The 25,175-nt window shown below is 48.9% G+C and overlaps 1 protein-coding gene and 1 long non-coding RNA gene across 3 annotated transcripts in view; both read right to left on the minus strand.

Moving 5' to 3' along the window:
* The window catches only part of pxb (putative Hedgehog signaling attenuator pxb), a 275,823-nt gene that overhangs the window by 51,793 nt on the left and 198,855 nt on the right, over window positions 1-25,175 (minus strand). The gene's annotated exons all lie outside the window — the stretch shown is intronic.
* On the minus strand, window positions 2,400-4,864 carry LOC140213764 (uncharacterized). Its single transcript, XR_011890698.1, has 3 exons — window positions 4,478-4,864; window positions 3,621-3,707; window positions 2,400-2,594 (listed from the first exon to the last, which is right to left on the minus strand). It is a non-coding gene; the product is annotated as an uncharacterized lncRNA (long non-coding RNA).

A 25,175-nucleotide genomic window follows, 5' to 3' on the forward strand; every position in this document is an offset into this window, starting at 1 on the left:
ACAAGCGCGGCAGCGGATTCCGTTCCTCTCTCGTCCCCCCCTAAGAGCGTTTTTCTTTGGCCTCGGCGTTGACTCGACGTATTTTTATTTTTTGTTGTTGCTCGACGCTTTGCGAGAGCGCGGCGGGCAATCTGAGTGTTTGTGCAAGCGCGAAATTCGATATAGACGAAGCAGCGACATAGAGTGAAGAAAGAAAAGAAAGCAAGAAGCGATGACCCCTTGCGTGACTAAAAGGCTTCCAGGTCGATGCAGTCTTGGGATGCCAGCCCGCGTGTAGAGAGTCAATACCCGTCGCTCGTACTGCGCAGTCGGTACACGCAATGGGCAAGCCGAGTTCCGCTTCGCATGTTCCTTTTGGATAGCAATTCGACATCGCTTAAAAGGAGAAACAAAGAGCGCGCCCCTATGGGTAGCAGCCACCACTATAGTTCTCCCAAGCAACTTCTTACACAAAACGCCCGAGTGTTGTTCTTTCCCCGGTGGGTGCTACTCGTGCTTGCTCCTTTGACTATCTTTTATGCTCCCGTGTTTTTGTACCGTCTGGCTTTTGTTTCCTGTTGGGAAAAATCGATGATTTAGATTTGTCCCTCGCAGCCGTACGTGACAGAAGAGGCGCGTCTCGTGTACAGCGCATAGTCCCTTCACGACGGGCGACCATGTCGCATACGTGCACGTGCGACGGGAAGCCTCGACCGTACCGCGTTCCGCATATGTGGGCCACAAAAGGGCACCGGTCTCTCTCGATTCGAGGGCGCGAAAGAAATCGTCCCGGTGCCCCCGAGCAAGCTCGAGCACGTCCCGTCGGATCCAGCGCGGCCGATCAGAGCCGCACCGAGTCCGCACGCCGCAGGTCGGCACGGTTTGGTGCCGCTCGTGCACTTGCTCCAATAAAATAGCCGCGCGATATTATGTTCGAGTTTCGCAAGTAATGGGCTCGCCGTACCTCACATTCTCATTTCACTACGCAATCCTTTGCATTGGACAAATCCATGACTTAAGCTGCCAACATTTTCAGTTCTATCTAACTCAACCAATCGATCAATCGATAAAGAACATAATTTACGTTACAAAATATGAAGAAAGCATTTATTGAGTAACGGGGAATCACGAACTCGTGCTCCGAACAGTAAGCACTGAGCCACTGGGTTGGTTAGGCTATAGAATGGTTAGATTAATACCCCGGTCACACGGGCACTTTCAAAGTCCTTTGAACCAAAGACCCTTTACTTCACGGGAGCAAAGGGGCCCTACTGGAAGGGAGCTTTGAGTCAAAGGAGTGCGCGATCGTCCTTCGAAACCTCAAGGGAATACTCTCGAGCCCAGAGGGCGTACGAGAGCAGAAAAAGAAATCTCTAAAAATATGGAAGTTCAATATTTACCTCTTCAGAACAAGCTTATACGTACTGAATAATATTACTAAAGTACTAAACACTTTCGGGACAGCCGCAATCTCCATCATGAACGCGCTGGTACAGCAGCGCCGGCACGGCCCGCGGTCAGCAGCAACATCGACACAACACGGATGCCATGTGCGATTTGGTTCTTCGGTTAGCGGCTGCTAGGCATCCCAGTCTCCTCGTTTTTTTTTTTTTTCTCCGAGTCTTCTTCCCTCGTCACTTTTGTTTTGTAGTTCTTTATTTTACCGCATTTACGCGTACCTACCGCTGCCTAGCCGCAAGGAATGAAACAAGGCAGCTGAAGCAAGGGCAACGACGGATAATCGACGCCAACGTGCGGTGTACGAAGCGGTACACATGGTGGCCGTCATTACAATAAATACATCTGTATTCGGTAAAGTAACGCCTTTATTACGCGTGCATTTTGTTTTGATGTTTCTATGTATTAGGAAAAATAAATATTGCTGAAAAATATATGACAACTTTATTGTAAGACACATTTCCCTTATGAAAATATGAGATGAGTTTCACATGAAAGTCTGGCGAGTTTTGACATCACAGCCATTAGACTTTCTGATGACTTTCTTTGGAATTTTCTGATGTATTCCTAATGTCATTCTAAAACATATTGGCCACCGTCTTTCTGTAGAATTCTTGACGAGTGTTTTTCTTGTGAGCATGAAATGTCTTCCTAATGTGCGCTCCAAAGCAGTTTTCTTGTGACTTTCTCACGTCTTCCTAACGTATCTCTAATGACTTATACATTAGACTGCTGGTGCTCATATTACTGCTATAACAAAATTGGCCACCACGTGTGGTAACATTTTCTCATGTGTCCCAATGGCAGTCCGACCTTATTTAAAGCTGTTACCTGTGCGTGACTGTCTTTGGTGCTATATATATGCAGCCTGTATGCATGTATGTATGTCTAGCGAAGATGCAGCACTTTTGACATGTACATGGGCCCTACATATGCTGCATGTAAGACATTACTCAACGAAAGAAATTTAACAAAAACATTTATTGGGCATATCAATGCTTCCTTAAATGCAGAAGGAGGTTAAATGAAAGGAAAACACAGTATCAGTCTGGTTACGGATGTGATATCTTCGTTTCATTTAATCTCGCTACTTATCATTGAGGAGAGGCTGTTCTTGAGGTGGAGTGTCGTCATCTTGAAGTAAGTGCACGTGTACCCTGCACGGTAGAAAGGACAGAAAATTAACAAAACTTGGCAATCAACCACAGAAATACACGCTGTATCACTTGCTGCAGAACGATCTGGAGATGTTATAGCTAGTTCTGCGAAAAATTTACGTGGTGTCGGTTCACACAAAGTTGAGGAACCACTGCGTGGCCTTTGGGTGCAGCAGTAACTACAGTAAGCAGAAATTGCTCTTGGCTGTACAAATGTGCAACATGGATCAGCTGTGGCATGTGTACATGTCGTGAACAACTTCGGCTATATCGGTTTCCACTTGACAAAGGACAGCAGTGTCTGTGGATTGCTAGCGTGAATGACAAAATCTCACTAATTACTTGGCATGGAAATGAGCGTAGGAGTGTTTGTGTACGGGCAACCCAATGCATCCCAGAGACATCCAAGTGCCAGTCGTTATAGAATATTTGCATCAGCTACGGTCACAGTTCTCACACATTCCAAGCCTACTATGTCATGCATGTGTTGGCCTCCTGAATGATGGCATATATCCCATTCAAGAAATACTGTAATTGTAAACATAATGTAAACATACATAATTGTAAACATCAATGTTAAACAATGGTATGCACACTGCGTGCTTAGACCTTTGAGATATATGGCACACTACACTTTGAATTCTTACGTGGACAAAAACAGCACATGTGTGTATCATAAGCAGAAAGGAAAACAGGGAAATATATGCTACAGCATAAGAAACAGTTCCAAACAAATAAAACCAAAATAAAAAAGAAACATACTGTGTAATAGGCAAAAATAAAATGGACTTGCAGCCAAGCAATTTATGCGAGAAAAATACTAAACGTCAGGACATGCGAGGTGTAGTTTTAACAGAACAAGATAACGTGTGCATAATGTCTACAAACACAAATAAGCAGCAAGTGGAATAAAGTTGCACAAATATTTACCCTATTTAGCAAGATGCATTAAGTAATATGTCGATACGCTTATCCACTAATGATACCAAGATCCTACTTTTGTGAACACGTACACTTATAGCATACCTGACATGTCCATCCAGATTACACGCCGTGCTGCTGCAGCCATTGCCACGGGTTATGTGGACACTTTTGTGGGTCACGGCTTCACCACTACAAAGAGAATTCTGTGTTAACTTACAGCTGTGGCACAATAAGACTATCACATCGTGAACACATGCAAGGAGCATGTAAAAACAGTCACGAAAACAATGCCTGCACTGGTGCAGGGTGGCAACAGAGCACAAAGTCGAAGTCACTGATGAATGTCACGATAACAGGGACCCCTTCAACAAGACAAAATTTCACACGCAGCAGCAGCAGCGCATTACATGAATGTTTGTTTACATAACGATTCTATAGTTTCTTTCGTGACTTTAAGTAACTATCCCTTGTAATGTTTACTTACGTCAAAGTTATGGCAACACCCCTTGAAAACAAACCTGTACCAGTAGCACGCTGTGATTGCTTACATTTTTTTTCCCTAATACTGCTCGTAAATCGAAAACCTTGTAAGCAGAGATTATCTACAACGTCGAATCATTTATAAGCGAGGAAACGTCGTAGCAGTAAGAATCGCTCAAGAGGTGGATGAGTCGTTATCATGCGACTTCAGCAGAAAAGCGGGAGCTCACGCACAAGCGCGCATGATGAATACGATTATTTCCGAACGTAATCTTTCTCATCAGAAGAAAACGCTTATCAAGATTTTCAATTCTGCATTATGGCAATAAATTCGCGCAACTAAACTCTGACACCCAGCAAGCATCGGCATAGGTTTCACTGTTGTCGTGGGAGTTCTCTTTCCTACGTTCGCAAGGCACCCTATGCCCACACGAGAAGCACGCACCACACGTGTGTAGTCAGCAAGCACGGTTACTCACCTTTTGAATGGCACGACGCGGTCGGAAAGCGCCCTCCAAGTTGTCGGTGCTTCGATGTTACTTCCAGCAGACATGCCGGTGCATAGTGGACGAGCAGTGGCACGCTAACAACACGCATTAATTCTTCGCGACGTCCACCCAACTTTCCACGACAACCAGAGACAAAGGGAACGCACTCCACGGCATGAACATCGTTGGTCCATATTTGGCTGGCGCGCCACGCACACGGCGAGTTTGCAGCGAGACACAAGCTGTCGGTGGCACTTATGCGCACGCGAACTAAGTCACATTTCGTTACAGCAAACACAAAAACACACGATCAAACAAGCACATCGTTGCAGCTCGCACACCCGACCGACTCGTAAACAGAGCGACAGGCTGATTGGATTGGATTGGATTGGAAACGGGACGGTGGGTGGCGCCACCAACAGGTCGGTTGGGGCCAGCCAATGTCTCGGCTAGCGTCATCTGAGGATTTGTGCGGCTGCCTAATTGCGCATAGCTGTTGCAAGACAAACAGAACCACAGATAAGTCTATATTGTAAGCTATAGCTTGGCATAGAAAGAAATTCTATAACGCATTTTCAATTTGAATCGCTTCTGCTATCTGCAGCCAGCAAAAGCATGGCCTTCGAGATCTGAAAATGTTAACCCTATAGAAAACCGTTGCGGTGACGTTATTCGAACGATTTTCACTTCGGTTACCTCTCATAAAACCCGTGAATTACGCATTTTGCTGCTCCCCGTGCTGCCTGCGCCGTCACTTCAATTTAAATAACTTCCTGCTGTCGTTAACATCAACTATATAGCCTCAGACATCGTTGACGCGATCTCCGAGAGACACATGTGCAGTGTGCGATGTTTTAGTGCCCGTTGCAACAGTGTCAGTCGGAAAGCATCAAATCTGCTCGTGTGGCGCAGCTTAAAACCCTGTCGTCTGTATCTTGCTTTCGTATTAGTGTGTTTAATGTGCGCGGGTTGCACTCCTGTCGATCGTGCCTTCTGTGTTGATCGTGCTACCCACGAAGATTCCTCGAAAAACCCACATGTCTCGGCAGCGTGCATTTGTCCTATGTGGTATATGCCAGATGTGTGCGCTGGCGTACGATGTGCTTGCAACCAAGTTCTACAGTGCGTTCCAGCAAATAGACGCTGCCGCTTACGCGCAGTTTTTTTTTTTTTTTCCCGTCGTGGTTGCTCAGTGGCTATGGTGGTGTTGGGCTGCTGAGCACGAGGTCGCGGGATCGAATCCCGGCTTCGGCGGCCGCATTTCAATAGGGGCGAAATGCGAAAACACCCGTGTACTTAGATTTAGGTGCACGTTAAAGAACCCCAGGTGGTCGAAATTTCCGGAGTCCTCGATCCACTACGGCGTGCCTCATAATCAGAAAGTGGTTTTGGCACGTAAAACCCCATAATTTTTTACGCGCAGTTTTCCATGTCATGATCATGTCAATCTGCATAATTGTCGGTTTGCCACTTAAAGACTAGTAACACATCCGAGAAATCAAACTGCTCAGAACAAGGCATACGCTATAGGTTTGCACTGTTTACCAAATGTGATAACGGGGTAACACGAACTTACAGTGCTCTTTAAAAAGGAAAGAAAATGACGTCGTTTTGTGCCTAGCCCTGATATATCGGAAGCGTTTCCAGAGTACTCGGCGCTCACGCTGTGCTATATCGTTTTCTTCATTTCTTCATTCACCCAACCAAGGTACTGGGTGTGAGTGACTTAATTGCTAGATATTAATTAACAGTGCATTAATTAGCACCATCTTCATTAACAAAGGTCGTGGGTTCGAGTGCCTCAAATAACTGTATCTTAACTGTGCCCTAATTAACATCGCCTTCATTAACACCGAAGATCGTGGGTTCGAGTGTCTTAATTGACTATATCTTAATGAACAATACCTCAATTAATATCGCCTTCATTAACAACAATGGTCGTTGGTTCGATTCCCACACAAGGTAATGTGTTCGAGTGACTTAATTCCTAGGTCGTAATTAACCGTGCCTTAATTAGCATCATCATCATTAACAAAGGTCGTGGGTTGGAGTGCCTCAAATAACTATCTTAACTACGCCTTAATTAACAGCGCCTTCATTAACACCAAATGTCGTGGGTACGAGTGTCTTAATTAACGACATAATAATCAGCTGCACATTAATTAACATATTAATTAACAGGCTCCGACTTCCACTAAGGGTCGTACGTGCGTTCGAGTGCATTAATGAACTATATCTTCAATAACTGCCTTAATTAACGGTGTCTTAATCAACACCAAAGGTCGTGCGTTCGTAGCCTTAATTACCGCCAAAGGTAGTGGGTTCGACTCCCATGAAAGGTTGAGAGTTTGTAACCTCTTTGTACATCGAGTGCTCACGCCGACAATGCCAGATTTTCCGGCTCATGAGCCATTTACCGCTATCGCATTACAAAGAATTTTTCACGACTTCGCATCGTACACATTCATATATGATGTACTTTGACATTAGCAATAACACAAAAAAGCTGTATACTCCTCTCATCAGAAATCCTAAGGTGCATTGTCATTTGAGTCTCTGATGTACTTGTGATGCCAAAAAACATTAGACGATGCATTTCTTATGAATGTCTGATGTCACCTTAGGAACACATAACGTCCTCTACAGAAACTCATGGTTCATTTTCATAAGGGTTGGGCCATATTTATTTATTACTTTCGAGGCGATGGCAGCGCTAAGGATACATTGCGGTTTCTGTTAAAAGCTTCAACGGAGACCATCTGGAGGCCGTGTAGCACCGACACATATCCCTTGAACTAATGTGCCTTTAAAAGCTCAACGCTGCTTAACTTCAAAGGACCTTTGGCATGCTCGTGTGACTGGGGTATAACTCAGGTTAGGGTGAACGCCGCAGACACTAAGTCAATGCGATAGTTGGACTACACCCTCAGTATACAGCATGAACGCATGCCAACGTGCTCAACTGTCGACTTTAGACTATATGGCGGCTATATATAGAGAGAGACCCTTTTAACGTGGCCGCGCTGTCGCTTCGACAAGCTGCTCACACGGCGCCAAACGTCACCAGGCCGGAGACAAAGCGAGGAAGGCAAGATGCGACACAGATAAGAGAAGAAGAGCAGCGCAGGTTGGCACAATTGCTAAGCCTCCATGCGCCGATGAGTTCACAAACGCTCGCCGAAAAGGGGCACCGGGTTGCCTGCTTTAGGAAGTATATTCCTGCCCTCACGGATACAGCGATGCCTAAGTTGTTCTCCAATGAGTATAGACTGCGACTTGCTTTGTTTTTTTTTTCTTTTTCCTTTCAAATAACGCGTTCCCTGAAACAAAGGGCGGGCTTGAAATTGTAATAAGCACTGAAACAAAGACCTTGGCGATTAACTTGCCGCGAGATAAGTGAATCAGTTCTAGATGGGTCAACTAGTCCAGTCCTTTTGTCGCATATTTTCGCGGTCGGTCCACCTATTTGAAACATATCCCTTAATGCCTCCGGCACGTTCATTTTCTTTTTGGTCGATTGTGGACGCCTTCGTTCCCTCACACCGTGCTCTGCGCACATCGTCGCCGATACGTGCACCGACAATGCCGAATTGTCGTGGCACGCTGGTGGAATTGCGCCATGCGCGAGTGCAGCGCGGATCACGGCGGACTTTGGTGCCGGGACGGCCATTTTCTTCGACCGTTCTTGCTGCTTCCCGGAACAGCTCGCCACGCGGCCCCCAACAATGTCTCCCGGCGAGATTAATTAGGGCCGCGCTTATCACCGGGTGCCAGGCAGCGCGAGGAGGACCCGGAATGAGCGCCGCTCACACCTAGGGAACGCCCCCGGAGAGATCTCGGCGGCGTACGACCGCCGGCGGATGAAGCAGTCTCGTCGCGGAAGGGACTCGCGAGAACGTACATCGGGACTGCAGGGCTCGCAGGTACGCCGCTTCATTTTGGAGCGCACAGAAGAGGAGCAAGAAGAAAACACCTAAAAGCCGGTAGTCAGATGACTTGGTTTTTCGCAGATGGCCTCTTTGTTCCGCCGGGGCAAGATGAGGATCACAGACGCAATCAATCTGGCACTCAAGAAAGGCAAACACAAGTCTGTGAAAGAAAGAGAACGAATACGCATGAAAAGCAATATAAAATAAAATCGTACGTGCCACCAATTACAAGAATGTATGAGATTGCCCATGACAAGTTGTACTCCTCATCGTGCGCCGACGGTGTGAATGTCAATGCCATGCTTCAGGTCGCATTATACACACGATACATCGGGTGTTTCTAATAAGACTTGGAGTTATATTTTAAAATTGCCGTTTTGAAGTAATAGGAAGGTTCCTCCGCAGACGGCAGTGGTGGCGACCGCGAGGTGACGGGTGATACGGGGTAATTAGCAGCTAATTAACAAAAAATAATAACTTACAGGGTATGAATGCGAGCTAGTTTGTACGAATCCGTGGGTGAAAATAGCGCAATATAAACACGCACACCGGAGGAACACCGGATTTTAAACGTTTAGTTTCAGCGGGCTCATCGTAATGGAGAAATCGAAGCGAGCTCCCAGCACAAGCCATATCAACTTTTAGATATGAAGACAACGCGATCACCCGCGGAATTGTGACACGACCAGTTTCGGCTATCAGAGCGCGCGAAAGCGAAACTGGCAGGCTGCAGCGAGCGGCGACAACGTTCTTGCTATGCGCAGCAGTGGGCAGCCAGCGCACTGCGGCTCTTCGGGCTCCTCGCCGAGGGGCTACGACACGACAACCGCCAGATATGTTCGCACTCGACACCGGTGACTGTGTATTTACGAGAGGCGCCTAGGCATATGAATCATGCATTGCATACGAACGCAGAACCTGGGGAGAATGACCTGCGTATTGCAGCCGAGGTGGTGCTGCTGTGGTATGAAAGATGACTACTTGTGCGAGACTCAATATCAGTAGCTCGTTTAGATCGAGCGGCCGTGTCAGTAGCAATCGTACTGTGCCACTGAAAACCTTAACACTGATATGAAAAAAAAATGAAAAAAAGAAGAAGGCACGAAAGACTTACCAAGTCGTAAAGTAGAATTTCGCAGATACAAGACGCTCTACGAGTATCTACAATTTGGCAAAGCCATGCCGGGCCACCCCGAGCAACAAGGTCGCAAGTCGAGCTAGCTGGGTTATGTTCACGTTGAACAGACCTCGAAGCGCACCGGCACACAGACAAAAGGTCCCAGAAAAGAAGACAGGAGAGCGCAGTACGGGCGTCTCTTTTCCGCAGGTGCGCTCGAAGATCTGCACCGGCACGGTGCGTGGGCCCGGGGCGGCATCGATCGACTGTGCCGCAGCGGGAGCCACGGAAGTGACGGGCTGGAGGAACGAGTTCGGCGACCAGGAACCTTCGTTATACCGAGAGTGATATTGCACCTCTGTAAGTATGCGAAGCATTTTCCAGCTCAACCCAGGCGCCTAGTTTTGGGTATACTATACAGGTATGCGTTCCTGTCTCGCCTCGTTTCGGGCCTCTTCAGTAAGAAGAAAATTCGAGTGGCCGACGGGGTGGCAGCCCGACGCTCGAACCGCCACAGACCCCGATCGCACGACGCGTTCTTCGCTCGTGCCCGCGCGTGTGCCATGCGCGCGCAGTTTCCACGTTTGGCGTGCGTCACGGGCGTGCAGACCATTCGGCGCGAAACAAATTAGAAGCGAAAGCGGCGCCTCCAGCAACAACGGATTCGCAATACTGTACAGCTCCTGTTCGATAGACGATCACAACGCTTGAATGAATAGCGGAGCCAGACAGAAAGAGCCGAGCCTTAGTGAGTTCATCGTCTCGCTTTGCTTGCTGCTACTCAAGTTGTCCAAGTATACGTCGAGTCACGGTGACAGGGAGCCTTTTAATGCGCAACTTTATAGGGTGCGCAGGTGCGAAAATTATGTGCCTCCGTCCGTGGCCCAAGAAATGCGGGCCGATCCCCGAGACAGTAAAATACCGGGCCGACCGTGGCCCCTTTCTGAATACAGAGGGAGAATGTGCAGTTTAGGCCCATTGCGTGCGCGCTTGACAGCGGCCTGCAGGTGGGTAGGCTGATAACGACTTACTACGGCCTTTCTGGTCAATTGAGTATCGTGCGGTGCGCTCTCAAATCCTGCATCCCCTGTTATGACAACTCGGTGGAAAACAGAAAGCCCATGGGTGTAGTAATTTCAACGTGGCCATTTTCTTTTCCTTCTTATTATTTTCTTTTCTTGTGTTCTTTCTATCGAGATCAGAATGGACGATTTTAATTCCGATAGGCTGTACCGCACAGCCCCATGGAAAACCAACTAGCCCAAACCGTCACCTTTCAAGTCTAGGCTTTTCAAGGCACATTTCAATCCGAGATACGCAAGAACTAGCGGAACTGAATGATCATGCGAACGAGGAGAATGACTGAAAAGGGCTCGCATGAATGCACATGGAAGCGAGAGTCTCTGCGACTCTGCCAGGTATGGTCACCAAGTTCACGCGTACAAGTTTGTCAGAGAACGTACCGTCACCACTCACAGCAGCAGTAGCCGAAGCGGAAGGTGCCAAGGCGTGCGACAGAGACCGCGAACTCGTCCGCTGCGGTGAAGGCGACGCACCGCCAACAAACACGACCGCGGCGACTTCCAGCTCCACGGCTTGCACTTCTAGATGATGACGCGAGAGAAAAGCCGTGGACGCGCAGCGATCGGCCGTTGCATGTAAACACGACCGCCAACGCACTCACGTTTGGGGAGCGAACCCATGCTAAGGCAGCCGTCGATCGATCGGTGGTGGTGGAAACGACCTCGAGAAGAAACTGAACAGTCGCTCAACTGCGCAGGACTGAAGAGAAGGTAGAGAGAATACCGCTAATAAAGTGCACATCTGAAGTTGAAACGGGGCACCGTCTTCATCGATACCACACCTCTGTCGATCTATATAGTATACACACGTGGCCTGCGGCCGAATTTCATTCGTTCTCGGCGAATAGACAGGGTGGCAACCTTGGAAAAGAAATGCCCGTGCATGGAGGAGAGAGTGTGCTCGGGAGAAGAGAGTTCTGTACGTGGTGCGGCGGGAGGAGAAGCGCGCAACGGAACAGCCGCCCGGTGCCAATAACTCGGAGTGGGCTCATTGCCGAAACAACACGCAGCACTGATCGAGAGCTGCCGTTGCGCTTTTCAGACTGCCGGCCCTCCCCACACCAACGTGGCTACCTTTTCTCGCCCGGGCGCACGTGTCTGTAGGGACACACACAAACATTTCCGGCGCAGCACACGCGAGGCTCTTCACCCCGTTTTACCTTGGCCTTCCCGTTTTCCCGATTTCGCCATTTTTCTAAGACTTCCCGAAAAGCCGTTCAGTAGTCGTGACAAATATACCTCCGGCTCCGTCCATACCTTCGAACCTGCGTGCTGTATATTTCGCCGACCGACTTCGTCGCCAATATATCTCTTGCTATTTCTTTCCGAGGCAACTCTCCCTCTATCCGCTTCTTTTTATTTCTTGTTCCTCGCATGCCTAGCTGTTTGCCGGCGTCTGGAAAGGTTAGGTCCAGGTTGAAATATGGGCTCTCGCGTACCCCCGGCCACCGAGATATTTAGTACGTATATACGCTCCTATCCGAGAGCAGCGCAGCGCCGAGGGCGCACAGACTGTGTTGCCTCCCTCTTTCTTTCCCCTCCCCTGTGCCCGCGGTGGGAGCCAATGCGGCCGGGGCCTTTTCAATTGCGCCCGGCAGTTTGCTGTGCCCCGCAGAACGGCACTCCGACACCGGCCCGCAATTGCACGGGGCGGACCGCCCTCAAGAAAACGGCTCGGAGTGTTTTCGAAATGAACTTACCGTTCTCCGGAGAGCTGCGTCGCGAATTGTATTTCGATTTTGAAAAGGGCCGAGCCGAACGGCAAACGCGCAGTTCAAGCGCACGGAAAGCTGCGTTCCCGTATTCGCTAACTGATACTTCCACGCGATTCCGAAGTGGAGTCGCTCAACGGGCTGCAGCTGACCTTCGAAGGCACTTCAACACGGCGTCGTCATTCGGAAAATATGAAGGAAAAGCTAGAAAACTAAGGCATTCTTAATTTCGGCTAGGTTTCTGACATTTTTTCATAATTAGATTAAATCTTCCACGACACAAAGCACCCAAAAAAGTCGCAATTTCACCCGGAATGTGCGGCATTGATTGCGAAAGCAAATTAGTAGACAGCTATACGAAGTAAGGATAGTAGTTTTATCGACTGTATAAACTTGTAAATATAGGTATACTAAATAAATTACAAGAGATGGTGCCATGTGCACCCAAGCAAACATGATGACATTTCACTCGGTGACAGCGGAAGCTCGCTGTCAAAACGCTGCAGTGAATAAACGCGGCAGCAGCAGCGAGCGAATTAACCTTCGTGTTGCCGCTCGCAACAACGCGAACTAAGGCAAAAAACGGGAGAACACGCAACGATTTCTACTGAAGATAACGCAGCCTTATTGCAAAGTTATCTGAAGGTTTAGATACACCACAAAGGTAAAAAATACGATCGAGCTTGGTGCCACGTGCATCCAATCCTTCAGGGATGCTCGATATATTATCATCGATCCTATAAAAGGAAGTTAAAGATTAACACACACACATTATATATATATATATATATATATATATATATATATATATATATGTGTGTGTGTGTGTGTGTGTGTGTGTGTGTGTGTGTGTGTGTGTGTGTCAGAAAGAACTGCAGAGAACAGAGAACAATTCCTAAAAGAGACCATGCTCATACTACAGAGAGAGCGAGAGAGAGAAATGGGATGGGAAAGGCAAGGAGGTTAACCGGAAGAGATGCTTCCGGCTTGCTACTCTACAATGGGAGAAGGGTAAGAAGACAAATAAACACGGAAAGAAAAGCAAAGAAAGAAAGCCAACGCACGAAAAAAAAAAAGGAAGGGGACGTCTTGGTGTATCAAAGTTGGTGTATCACCTTGACCTTTTTGTGGCGAGACGATCTATTAAAATCATAATGCGAAGCAGTAGCCGGAATAGCTAAATATCACGCCTCTTAAATCAAACTTGGCTGATATTTGAGAGCCCGAACTTTAACGTCTGGTTACTCTATTCTGTACTATAGAAGGCCACCAAGGTCCGGACGGTGAACCATCGGTACGAGAGGAGCTCACAGAGCTCGCACTGTACCTGCAAAGCGTGTTTTTCCAACGGTCCTCGACCGCGTTCTAAATTGGCGCTGTTCTTCGCAAGCTAGCAACCCCGGCCTGCAGCACAGCAGGTTAAACGCACGCTTGCGTCGATACGACCTTTCGAAGCGCGCGGAGAAACACGCACGCTTTAATTATAGCCACTCCGGGGCAGTTAATCTGGAACGCCTCGCGCAGAAAACCTCGGCCCAGCCGCGAACCACAGCTTTCCTGTAAAGCACGCGCGACCACGCCTGTTCCGCTCGCGTTGCTCCGAGAGCTGGCCGCCACTTCAGCGCCATCGAAATTGTGCGGTGTTGCGGAAGCGACGCGGCATGAAGAAGTGCGCACTATGTAAACAGTGTAGCCCTCGGCAACGTGCTGACATTTGGGCTACAGTTGGTGTGGTTTCACGTCTGCAGTGTAACGGCGCCAGAGAGAGTAAACGAGGACGGAAGAAGTAGACGATTAGGATGTGCTGAGTGGTCTCTGAATTTTTGCTGCAGCATACGCATGCCTCATCCAGTTCCGAATATTTGCTCCGCTATGTTTTTGCCCTTATGTAACCGACTCGAGCCTCAAATAGCAAGGCACTGACCTTTGTGTTATCGTGCACATTCTCCCTTCTAATTTCTTTCTTCTTATTCTTGTACATCTACATGTCCCTTTTTGTTTCCATTCTGTGCATCCAATTAGCCGTCACCGCTTCTCTCACTTTCTTTCTGATCACTCCGGGTTGCCTATTTAAATTTTCACTCACCCTGTACTTCGTTGCCGACTTTCTTTACCCTCTTCTTCCAATCTGTGTCCACGCTTTTGAAGTACAGATACTTGTGCACTTTAGCTTCCATTTAGATTCATCCAGGTTCATAAGTCTTTCTTCAAAACTAATTTTGCTCTGAGCTTCGCCGACTTACAGAGAGGCTCAACCCATGCCACCATGCACTGCCTCGTTTGCGGTTGTACCGTGGGCTCCCGAAGCCAATTGGCAAACCGATCTTTGTTTAACTTCCAGCCTCGACGAGGCATGCGATGGCAAGCATAGAATGCGAACATTTGCGAGCGTTTTTAGCGCTGGCACCATTACTCCTTTCCAGATTCCGCGCACCACCGCATACTTATTGTGGCTCCACAGTGCTGTGTGTTTCATTATTGCAGCATTCCGCTTCGCCCTTATTTTCAGATTCTTTTGGTAGGTGCTCGAGCAAATCTTTCCTTCGTTTTTATACGCTGACTACGGGTATGATTCGCTGTTGAATTGACACCACGTAATCACTCGTTTCTTCATTAAAGACCGTAATTCCCGATTTCTCTGTGCTAAACACGAGACCTGGATTTATCGCTGCGTTGTCACAGCTAAATATCTTATTGCCCGCTAGTAGAAGTATGCCGTTCGCATACATGAGTCCAGCGAGCTTCTGTTGCACCATTTGTCCATTGCGCGTGTAGGACAAATCAAATCTTAATTCGCTGCTTTCCAGTCGTCTTTATATGGCCTTAACATAAAGCGTGAACAATGGAGACCGAGCACATCCTTGCTTCAGTCCTTGGGGGATTCCCGCCACTTGATTACAATTCCAGCCTTCCCATACAACTTGCACCCGATTGCTCTCTGTATATATGTCGCTCAGCAGCTCCACGAAACCATCCTCTGTGCCTTCGTGCTTGAGGATAACAATGTTCCTGTCTACGTTGCCGTAGGTCCCTTTAGTACCTAAACATGCTGTCGACAAAGGCCGCTGGGGCCCGCGGCGCTGGCGCCGACAGGCCCGCAGCGCCACCGAGCGGCGGCAGAGGGCCGCAAACGCGCGGGCGTCAACCCGGCGGCGGCTGCTGCCGGCGCTTTTTGTTTCACTTGGCGTCGGTGGCGCACGCGTACCGTACCGAGGTTACGAACGAGCTAATTAACGCGCCATTACCGCGGGTGCACGCACCAACGCTCCGTAGCCCCCCTCCACGGCGCTGCTCAATTAAGGGATCCTCTCTACCACACCCACAGCCGTGCCCCGTCGGCTGTTGCCAGCCGAAACGCGAAATCGTTACGACGATAGCGCGCCGACCAGGGGCGCCGTCTTCTCTCGGCCGTACAGATTTCTCAGCTGGGAGGCCGAAAGCTATACCGCGCTCGCGCACGAATCGCAATGGTGGCCCGCAAAACTGAACTGGGATGGTTCGATTTGTCACGTTCGTAGACTTTACTGGACGGTGGAGCACACACCGCCACGAGCACGCCAGGAGGTAAAGCTGAAATCGCCCACCCCTATACATACTCGCACTGTTACTGTGTGATTTTTCTGGTTTCCACTTTTTTTCCGCTTCTTCTTTCTCCTTTTATTCCCTTTACCCCTTTCCCCAGCACAGGGTAGCCAGCCGGTACTTACGCTGGCTAACCTCCCTGTCATTCCTCCCCTTTGTCTCCTCCTTCTCGAGAATGGAATGCTTTATCTTCATTTCTTGTTAACATTACTGACAATGAAGTGTTTGCATTGTCACTGTGACTGCCTTTGTAAAAATTTTTTTGTTGCTGAAATGCTGAAAGTCCTCGAAAATGGGCAGTCTTCTGCGATTCAAGGCTGGTCTTGCAATGTCTGCAGCCGTTTCTCCGACGTGGAACTCACGATCAGCTCACGTGCGAAATCGTACAACTTGCCTATGACTTCAGAGAAAAAGGCCGTGTTATCTCTTTTTAATGGATACCAGGCCATTACGGTATCCCTGGAGATGATGACGCAGATAAGGCAGCTCGGACGTCAAACAAAGAAGACCGCTGCGTCCCCATTGCTCTGTCAAGGACCTCCGCTGCGAGACAACTTCGGATTCTAGCACACACGCTCACCTTAGCAGAGTGGAATACCGTATATACAAGGCGCACCAGACTGCACAGAATAAATTCTTTACTCCAACTCAGACATCCGGCCGGACTGCACCGACCCGCACGGGTGACCGACACGAAGCGTCTCTTCTGTGTCGGTTGTGGCTGGAAGTTGCCTTCACGAAAGCTTATTCAGCACTAATTGGAATGGCTGATAGTCCTGCATGTGATGTTTGTGGATGCGAGGACAGTATTGACCATTTATTGTGCCGTTTTCTTCCATTTCAAGCACAAAGACAATCTTTGTTCAACACAATGAGGAAACTAGATGATTGTCCTCTGAGTGAACAGAGAGTACCAGAGCACCGTCCCCACCGATCATCGGCTCAGAAGGCAGTGAAGGCACTTTTGTGCTTTCTGAGAACGTCTGGTTTGCGAGAGCGGCTTTGACTCAAGTACTGTCCGTGCACGTCTCTATACTCTTTCTCTATTTGTCCCTTCTCTCTCTCTCTTTCCCTTCTCCGTCACCCAGCGTAGGGTAGATAACCAGACTCTTGAATGTTTAACATCCTTGGCTTCATTCTCTCTCTCTTCCTTAATTAATTCAGCATGCGGTAGAACCTAGCTCACAACTCTCAAAGCGAAACTGCCGTTTCGGTTTAAGATTGACACTGCCTTTGTCGAGACTGGTGAATACTGACAAAAATGAACTCGAACGGCCGGCACGTATGTACGCTAGCATTTCCTCCGGAAGCCCGTCCGTAATAACGAGGCTACCGTGTATTAATAGTGTTGATTTCTTGTATAAGTATGGACACTGCATGCTGCATAAGCATTGGCGAATGTCTGCGAAACCGGGAGATACATAGAAGAGTAAAATTTTTGGGACCGTTGGTGACGCATATTTGACTACGGTGACGCGCGTTAGATGGGACAAAGGAAGATCACTCTTCACCGGAGATACATAGTTCGTCCGTATCAAGGACTCCTTGGACATTCACCAACACCTAAGTCCGTAAGTACCTGCATGAGTACTAGCGCGATTCAAATTACTGTGCCCAGAAAAGCTGCATTTGTGTGTCATGAATTGCGTGCATTTGTCTGTCATAATAAACATAAACATAGGGAAGGCACGCAGCTAAATTGTTGGCACCGGCCGGACCATACCATAAGTGACAGTGAATGGAAGATGTCAGAAGGAAGGTGAACCATAATGTAAAGTTGGTAGAGAAAACCTAGCTATGTAATACGAGTAATTAACGGAGAAAGTTGGGCTAGTCGGTGTTGATAGTTAAAGCCTAGCGTTCTGTCCTGTCTCACCCTTTTTTTTTTACTTTCTTGCGTTTGTCTCGTTCGCGCTAGCAGCTATGTGACCGCATATTCAATGCGATCGAGCTTCGCCCGCAGCGAGCTTTCATAAGCGGCGCCGGTTTAGCGGTGGATACCCAGCACGACGCCGACACTGCCTAATTCTTCGAACGTTTACTCGTGCGATACAGCAGTGAACGCCTATCAGTCCCTCATCCGTATGCGGGTGCGCTATCTCCCCCGCTTAAGGAAGGCGCGGTGGGCGGGTAGTCGCTCTCTTTTTCGTCATAAGCGCAATCGATGCATTTGGAGCGATTCATCTAGATCCGCGCTCGGGTAATCTTTCGAGAGTGATCATTCTTGCATTGCTAAACCGTGGCTCGCGTGCAAATGACGCGCAGTGTGGAGGAGCTGTCGCAGTTGGCGAGATTTCGCGCTCGAGTATCTTGGGAAACACCGCCACACAGGTGTGTGCGGCTCAGCCATCGTCAGGAAAGCTGAGCTTTTCGGCGAGTAATAACTCGTCCTCCAGAACTCTTGGGCCAGGTGGCTATCGGGCGTTAATCACACGCTCCACCAGTCGAGAAGCCGCGTTAGGACATCTCGGAACGAGAGAGTAGGAGCGACACGGAAAACAGGGGGAAAATGGGGCGGACATAAAAGTGGACTCCAAGTGTAAGGAAGAAAAAAAAAAAGGAAGAGATCACGCTCCAGTGAGCTGCGCGGGCGCGATTGTCAGAGAGATTAGCGTGCAGCGGCCTCGGTGCAAGTCGCAGCACCCCACGCGCACACGCGGGCGCCCCTCGGAACCAGGCTCCGCCGAGCTCCACGGGGACGAGCACGCCGAACTTAAACCTCCTCTGCGTCGCCGACCGAACGCCAGCCTCAGTTCCGCCTGCTGTGCGCGCGCACGGCCGACCACGAGGGGGCACCCGACTCGACGCGGGGACCGAACGCAGCGCCGGCCGCGGTGTCTTCTCCACGAATACGGTGCAGCGCAGAGCACTCGAGCCTGCAGCTCGCGCCTGCCAATCGGAAGGAGCGCACGGCGCCCCCGAGAACTGGACCAAGATTGCGCCTACCTGAGCCACGTCTATGCTGCGACAGTGGTCCGTTGTAGTGCAACCATAAAGCGCCTTCATAAAGGCGACGCTTCGGTTCGAGTCTGACGGCGGCGCCGCGGTGCGGTCCGCCGCCGCGTGCGCTACTGCAGCTTATACGTGTGCCAGCTTGGAAAAAAGAAAAAAGAAGAAAAAAAAACCACTCGGATTTAAAGCGGACGGAACCATCGACCGGTCAGCAGTCGAGATAAGCAAGAGACGTTTAGAGTATTGGGGAGGGGGGGGGGGGGGAGCAAGGAAGAGATTGATACGGCCGGATCCGTTACAGGTATAGCTAGCGGTACGAGGTTGATAAAGTCTTCAGAGAAAAAAAAATTTAGAGAGATGTATAAAAATATGCTAGAATGAAAGGCATACGCGGGTAACTCAAGCAGGCTAGGTGACCATTTGTCACCACCCCGTTTCAAAGAGGATGTCAATAAATCGTCATCATCATAGGGGTGATAACTTGAAATTCTAAATCATTAAAAAAATTTACTGTGGCAGATAGTATAATTATTGTCCTCGAGCTGGATTATTGAAAGAGCCGGACATTACAAGAACGAGAAATCGAAACACATATTCAACTAATTAACGATAGTTAACTAATTAACTTCCTTATTTAATTTGCGCCACATATGGCAATGTACCAATACTAGTCGGTGAGTTTTGAAAACGTATCCATTTGCAATGACTTTACAGGATGACACCAGTTTCAAGATATAAATTCCCAAAGTGTGGGACGAAATAAGTGAACGTTCCAGAAGAAAGGGCGTTAACCAAGCGGCCCGATTTTTATTGATCATATCATGAGAAACCAACAAACAAATGCTCCAAAGACAACGTAGGGGAAATTACTTGTACTTAATAACTGAATAAAAGAAATGATAAAGTAATGGCAATGAAAGTGGACGAAAAAACAACTTGCCGCAGCTGGGGAACGATCCCACCTCTTCGAATTACGCGCCCGATGCTCTAACCAACTGAGCTACCGCGGCGCCGCTTTCCCATCCACTTCCTTGGGTGGTTATGTTTTACTAGAAGAGCTAACCTTGGGAGTGTTAGCCAGCGCCACCACTCCCAAACCTTGGCGGCGGATGTGGACCATCCTTTCTGCCGCAGGCGTCACGTGATCGTGACGGACACAGTTCAGTCCTCATCCTATTTAGGGCAGCACATCATGCGTGCCATCTCTTTTAATGGTGCAGCGGAAAGAAGCAGCCGGAGTCACACACATGTCAACAGCTATTCTATCTATTCCGCAACTATAAGCGATGACTATGAATACACGCGCGTCTGTCACTACTTACTGTGTATTAGTTTTCTGATGAAGTAAGCATTTCGCTTTATTTCATTTCTGTAAAGATATTGGTCGACCTTGCCCCAGAACATGTCGTCCAATATTTACGTGCCAGAGAATGTGTCTAACACACACACACACACACACACACACACACACACACACACACACACACACACACACACACACACACACACACACACACACACACACACACACACACACACACACCTTACGTGTCACTCAAGGCGAGTGAACTTTTTCTGGTAAAGCCAGTACTTATAATTTCGTACAGTGCGACATGAAATTTTCTCACTAAATTCGCTATGCGCATGATTTATCTGCCCCGTCGTTGAGAAAAAACAATTTGGACGGGCATATGAAGCGAACCAGCAAGTAGCAGACTGGACAATTATGCCTGTTGTCTCAAAACATCGCAAACGCCAAAAAACACGCGCGAAACGCTTTTGAACGCGTCGAGCATAAAATGGAGAAAGTATAGGTTTAGCCCTTACTTTGGCCGGGAGAAAGCCCACACAGGAACGAACAGAGGCAGAAAAAAGAACGGTATCGAAACTTCACTGATTTTTTCTTTCGCTTCTTATTCTCCCTGACATCCACGTTTCGGTAATTTCGTAAACAGCGTAACGCTAGTCGCCTAATAACGCAGATTACAAGCTGCACAAGCACGCAGTAACAGGCGCAGACCAACCAGCGATTTGCTTAGATTCGAGCCTGCGCCTCAGACGATAATTGGACTGGAATAAAAGAAACGCAAAGCAAGGGAAACCGCGAGGCAAGCAGCGCTCAAGGCATCCAAACAACTCGAGCAAGACGGCGGGGGTGCGCAAGTGATGTAGGCTGCAGCTTCCATTACGCACGATTAGCGAGGCAGCGGGCGAAAAAAACGTGCACAAATAAAAGAAGGCGTCGCAAAGAGACGGGAATGGCCAATGCAACAGAGCGGGCAATTAAGCGAACGGCGAAAAGCCGGCGAGGGCGAAATGCGCCATTGCGTTTACACGATGCAGAGCTATGCGAACGCTCGCAGGAGCGGAAAACACGAAACAGGTGATGCTTAAAGGGAATTAAGCGCCCTGAATGCCGGAACACTCAGATATTTTTTGTTACACACACACACACACACACACACACACACACACACACACACACACACACACACACACACACACACACACACACACACACACACACGCACGCACACACACAGATATATATATATATATATATATAGTTTCTTTTTCAGTAAGTGTCGGCCCGAATTGCTCGCTTCATTGGCGTAAAGCAGTGTAATAATTGGTGTCATGACTATGGTTACTGCTTGGTCGTTACTGATAACATGGCATAAAATTCAACACCAACAAAATTTGGAAGACGCTTAAGCTTCGACTTCAAGAGTGGAACGAGATAGCATTCAAAGATCCCTCACTGCTTCTCACGCTTCCCGGCAAGTGCAGCTTATGTAATGTAAATGCTTACCGGGAAACGCTGGCGGTGAACGCTGTGCACGAAGGGTGACTTTCTGGTAGAAACGCGGCCTCTCGCGTGGGCCAATCCCGGAGGTTGTGCACAGCCCCCCCCCCTCGAAATCACAACATTTTCAGGTTTCCGTTATTGTTTCGCACTTTTAATATTTAAGTGTGAGGAGATCCAACATAAAAGGCATGCGCTGTCGGTGCTTTCTTTCGTGACATTTGTTTGTGGGCCATCACTCTCAAAATTAAGAGGAATAACTTTGTCAAGAATGAAAGCAACGTATGGGAAACATTAGTGATAGAACGGTGTGGCAATATAACCCTCATATGCCACCTGTCATACAGCAGGGCATGGAATATGCATATACCTCAATATATACGGTAATTTTTCGCTCACGGCGACGCCGGACTTCCTGCGACACGGGGCCCTTAAAGCTATCGCGTGACATGTGCGAATGAGTACGCATTATTGGGCAAAGTTGTGAGCAGTAAGGGAACCAATTTTCGCTTGACAATGGCAGCAGCGAACACGGCCTGTCGGTCACGTAATCTATGAATCAAGCTGCTCACGGCCATTCGCTATTTATAGCTGTCGCTTCACAGGAGACTCCAGAAAAAATTTTGGTCCATGCGTGTAGATGCGAGACTGGGCAATAGTCGCGCACCACGTGCAATCTGGTTTGACTCGCTATCGAACGGGCAGCAACGTGCAGCCGGTTTCGGATACCGCAAGTGCGCCGAGCGATAACTCCGTAACGCGGATAATTAAGTAAACGCAGCTCCTGGCGAAAAGTGAAACAATATATACGCGTGGCGATATATCTCTGAAATTTAGAATGAGCTCATCAAAGTTATCGCGGTTTCGTCGTTATAAATTTCTCATTCGAAAAATAATATAAGTTTTCCGTTGTCCCGGACATCAACTACAACAAACAAACATAACAAAAATGACAAGACAATAAGTAAGGAGTAAGTTTTACACCGAATGCACGCAAAAATGAACGCAAAATATCCACGCAGTATAGCCTGTCTTCTCGAGGCGCCATAAAAATATGACTTAATAAATGCCCCGCACAGCTCCTCGGTGCCGACGTTTAGCTGACCCGTTTTTTAAGAAACTGACGTACATCACATAAAAATGAGAACAAAGAAGCGAAGCGTAAGCAACACGACAGCGCGAAAGAAGAATGACCAACAGAACAAAAGAGAAGCTCTCTGTTGTGGTCGAAAGCAACAGGCAATTCGATAAACGACAGCTGCCTTGAAAACAGCCACTACATGGCTCCACCCTCAATACGCGGCACGTGACCACGCGAAAGGCGGACCTGCATCGCCTCTGATAAACACACCGCCTCGTGCAGGAACGTTCCTCGGCAAGACACGAGCCGCGGGCGCATTTGCGCGATCCGTTGCCGCACGACATCGCGACACGCGGCCACGTTGTTCTTCTCGAGCGTCCGAGTGACGACTCACTTTCAAAGGGGGCGAGCACGCGGATAGCGGCGAGACCCCCGACGGCTACAGACGAAAGCGTGCGCGGAAGTCCGGTCCCGCGTCGAAGGAAACGGAGTGGGACGGCAGTTTCTCGATTAACAACTTTTTCCTCGCCCGCCTGACACCTGAGAATTTCGACACTCGCAGCTTCCGGCACCATCTTGGAGACAAATTGTCGCCGTCGCCTTTGTCGCAAATATTTCCCCAAGAACGCTTCCTCGCGTCGCGAAAAGTCACCGAGGCGGTTCGCGGCTTTCTCCGAGACTTCGCAGGAAAAAATCGACGGGTTCCGAGAACGAAACAGAAACAAGCGGGAACATAAATACAGATACGCACGGCGATTTGCAGCGCCGGGCCGTGAAAAAAAAGAAAGAGTTCATCTGTCTCCCTCCCTGTCCTTCCTTCTTACCCTCGGATGAAAAGACAAATCGAGCGAGTTAGTTCGCGCAAGGTGCGACCTTCAATTAAATAGGTGCGCGCACTCCTTAATTACGAAGCTCACGTTAATTAATTTTTTCTCCCTCGTTCTCGCTGCGCCCAGCCCTCGAAGAGCTTCGCGAAAGACGTGCGCAAGTGTTCGCGTGGAAACGGAGAATTAATTCGCGCGCCGTGCGCAAAGCGCTCTGTCATTAGGAGCTGTCAACTCGTTAAAAGCCAAAACCGATCCCCGCCGTCCGGTGTGTGTGCGGGGGACATTACCTGCGCGGCCGCTCGCCGATGTGCGGTTAATGATTCATGCAGGCGTCGGCTACACTGCGCTGCTCCCTTTCTTCGTTTGTTTGCTTCACGCGTCTTCCGTCATGTGCAGTGCGAGCAAGAGCGCGTGCCCCGCACAGAACGCGCGGCGGGAAGCCTTGGCCCCTGCAAGCGAAGGGCCTTCGACAGCGACCAACACACTGCCTTAGGGCCCTGGCACATTCGCACCGCGCGAAAGACCCGCACTTGCAGGCACGTTATTAAGGCAAATGGCGCATACTCGTGGTTGGAAATTCCCTTCCTGAGGTGACGAAGCGATTCTGAAAGTACCAGTTGAGCACTGGCGTTTGTACACGTCCCGCTACCGCACAGCAAGGGCTAAATGACGATAAGATTTTCGTAAGTTTGCAAAAGGCGACTGCACGCGCACGTTCTACGAATGGAAATGTGAGAGATGCACCATCATTGAGGTAGCCTGGTGATGGATGCCGTACTTTCTGCAACGCCTTACGGCGCTGAGGCAAAGCCACCGTGCTCTTTTTGAACGGCACGCATCTATTGGCGCCGTTACGAAATCGGCTTGCGAACGCGAAGGGTCCTCTGCGATAGGCTGTCATCGTTTTCCCCGGTTAAATATAAATTTGTGTTGTCACCCCAAAACGGATATTTTCGACCGGTCCGCGCTCTGCTCGCAACGACTTGTAAGCTCGTGAATAAGCAAACATCCCCCCTGCTCCGTAGATACTCTCTCTTTTCTTTGCAAGGTTGGCCCGGAAGAGTCTTCTGTCATCAACCGCTAATGATGGGAACTCGTGTGCCGCGTTCTCTTCCTTGCGCAAGCAAGGTTTTACTGCGGCAGGTAACGCCAGACGAGAAAAGTTGTAGGACGCTTAAGCTTCGCCTTTCAGAGTGGAACGCGATAGCTTTCAGAGATCCCCGACTGCTTCTCACGCTTCCCGGCAACTGCAGCTTATGTAACCGCAACATTTACCGGGAAACGCTGGCGGCAAACGCTATGCAGGAATGCGAGCTTTCTGGTAGAAACGCGGCTTCTTACGTAGGCCGCGGATGCGCGGAGGCGAGCGCCATCTGGGCGAGCGCCATAGTGTTGCAAGGAACTGGGCGTGCCACTCTATGAATGGTAGAAACGCTGAAAAAAGGGTTTGTCTTTGAGTTACCACGTAATAGAACTAGATTTTCTCATATATTCAAATTACAATCCGACGCTATCATGACGGTCACAAGACGGTCGACACTGGACGCGGGACGCCTACACAGGATTTTCTGCGACACAGGGCATTTAACTATGGAGCAAGG

The sequence above is a fragment of the Dermacentor andersoni genome, chromosome 10, assembly GCF_023375885.2.
Source record: "Dermacentor andersoni chromosome 10, qqDerAnde1_hic_scaffold, whole genome shotgun sequence".
In the NCBI taxonomy this organism is placed as follows: Eukaryota; Metazoa; Arthropoda; class Arachnida; order Ixodida; family Ixodidae; genus Dermacentor; species Dermacentor andersoni.